The sequence below is a fragment of the Salvia hispanica genome, chromosome 3, assembly GCF_023119035.1.
Source record: "Salvia hispanica cultivar TCC Black 2014 chromosome 3, UniMelb_Shisp_WGS_1.0, whole genome shotgun sequence".
In the NCBI taxonomy this organism is placed as follows: Eukaryota; Viridiplantae; Streptophyta; class Magnoliopsida; order Lamiales; family Lamiaceae; genus Salvia; species Salvia hispanica.
This window is the reverse complement of record NC_062967.1, coordinates 43,641,070-43,644,040: the sequence shown is the minus strand read 5'-3', so window position 1 is coordinate 43,644,040 and position 2,971 is coordinate 43,641,070.

Here is a 2,971-nt window from a genome sequence, read left to right as displayed (position 1 = left end):
TCGCGACACGTGGGCAGGTGCGTCGCGCCGCTGTAAAGAGAGCGCCCTCTTCGCACGAGTTGGCACGAGCTGTGCTCTTCCGAGTGACAGCGTTGTGGATGCTCTAATTGTTGCTTCTATTTCATAATCATAATAAAATATGTTTAAATATTGAGCTATCATCCTTAAATCCAAATGTACGGAGTGAATTATTTTGTTGATTTTTCCACTGACTGTCGTGCGAGCACTGATGGTTGATAGCCACTATTCTTCGTAGGAAAAACTTGAAAACAATAGCAAACACATTGAATCTTATGTTTCTCACCTCAAAGAATTTGGCTGCATCAAGGGTGATTCTATACCGAGTAGTTCAGGCAACCACCTTTCTTTGAGGATGAACCATCCTCTCAGTAAACTCAGTGGACTTGTTCAAGGATCTGAAGACGATGCTGATTACAGGAAAGAAGTAGTTGTGTTTTCTAGAACAATCAAACTTCCTTGTCGAGAGAATACCTTCCTATACTACGTGGATTTTCTTGGATAGGTACCAATAATTGCCGTCATTACTCTTCCTTTCCTTAATGCCAATAATAATGATTCTTTGCTTCTCAAGTATAGAAATCCTTTTATTTTTACTTGCACGTACTTGCACAACACACACACACCCCTCCACCACCACATATACACACACTATGCACACACACACAAGCATGCACATACACACCCATCGGCACATACATACACACACACAATGCCACACACACTCACTCATGTGTATAGTACAAAATAATAGTATGATCCAAAATATTTTGCAAAAATATTTTTGAATTAATAATTTTTTTATGGAATCAATCAAGGAGTAACAATTCCATTCCATTTGTATTCCTTACGCTTACCAAGCACAAGAAGCCCCTTAGTTTTTGGGTTTAACAAGAGCCATACCTTGGAGCAATTGCACATCTTTTAAAATAAACTTGTTCATGCTATTTTTTACTCAATTTTTTTCACACAAAGACTTCATTTACTCGCATGATGATAGAGATGATTTATCTTTAGTCGATGAGAATTTGATGTTTTGGCAATCACAGTTGTGCTCATTACCTTGCTTGTTTTTGTACCTTTCGGTATCTTTCTCTTTTGCCGTAGTTTCTGCTTTCGTTTGGACGTTTGGTTTTCATAATTAGCACTTGTGAGTTAGTGTTAATGTTGTTTATAAGGACAATTTTTTAAAAATTATGAACTATTGTGTTGTTGTTATCAAGTGAAGTTATATTATTATTCATTCATGTAGTATATTTTTTCTTTTGTTCTTTCACTTATGAATTTTTTTTATTTGAATATTATAAGCTGTGATTAATTTGTATGATTATTATGTTATTGAAGTATGATTGTTATATTTGCTTTAGATATTCTAAAGTATACTAATCGATATCTTTAACCTTATATTTAATTATTTGAAATATTGTTTTATTTATCTAATCAAATGTTATTATATAGTACTATTTCTTATTTTTAAACTTTATTCAATGATATCAGTTCTTATTTTCATCGTTATGAATGTGTAATTAGTACGTGAAAATTATATGACCTGTGCATAGCACGGGTGATAATACTAGTTTTTTAAACACTGAACTTCTTCATTGACTTAAGATGCTAATGGGAATATTCTAAGCTAGCAATTGATGAACTTTAACTGGTAGAGATTTAGAGTAGAATTTTGATCTGCGCCTATTTGTTGCAACTTGCAAGGATCTAGCAGTCCGATTCCCTTATCTTATCTACGTATATAGTGATGGTTTGTTTGATCATGATGTAGAACAAGACCCTATTATTATTTCTCCAAATTTTGGCAATGCAAACAACTAGTGATGCTATTAGTTTCGCTCTCTCGAGAATCCACGCTGCTGCACATGTAGTCGCCTGTCCTCCAGTCACCATACTCACCTCTTCGGTGCTCCTCTTTTGCCGGATTGGGGACGGAAATTGGTATTTCTGAGAGGGGTGAGTTTCCTCCAAATACTGTCAGATTGAAAGGGGAGTGAAGGTCCTGTTGTACTCCATTCGTGTTCATTAGAAAGATTTATACAAAATTTTATAATACTACTCTCTCCGTCACAACTAAATTGAATCGTATTCCTTTTTTGGATGTCCTAATTTCTTAATATGCATGTCTAAATGTTTTGACTCTACTTAGTTGAGACGGATGAAATATATCATTTTGTAATTCATGATTTTAAGTTTTACTCCCTCCGTCCGTGAAATATTGTCCAGTTTTGCCATTTTTGGCAACTCACACCATCAGACTCAGCAGCTGCGGCAGGTGCAGCACCACCTCCTCCACCGGATGATGCAGAGACAGCAACTACACCACCTCCTGAAGGCACTGAAGCCAATTTGGCTCAGTGATATCTTTGCCAGCAACTTGGGATAATACCAATTCAACTCTCTCCAACTGAAACACAAATAGTGTTTGAGTAAATTCCCAATAAATATACCTGCTGCATTTAATTAGTAAAGCAAATTTACCATACAACACGAATTCATAAGAGAGACACTTATTACTTCTCCATAAACAATAAATATCTCAAATAATAACTCATGACAGTCCTCAGCATAACAGACATCTCAGAAACATGGAATCATGTATAGTCATAAGTTAAACACTAATAATAAGAGCCAGTAACCATAATGATTTGCATCAATAACAATGTACACTGGAAAATACACAATAGCTAAAAACTTTAATGAATGTAAACAACTAAGAATATCGTGAAAGGCATGTGGATATAAACACATGATCTAGCACACTATGAAGACAATCAATCACAAAAATGCTAGTAGTATATAATTCAGAATACAACCCGCACAAAATCTAGCAGACTATGAAGGCATGTGGAAATAAGCATTTTATGTGATATACTCTAGGATTGAGTCGTGAGATTATTTTAGTTGGAGGGGTTAGCTACGACTAATTATCTCATGATTATCCATC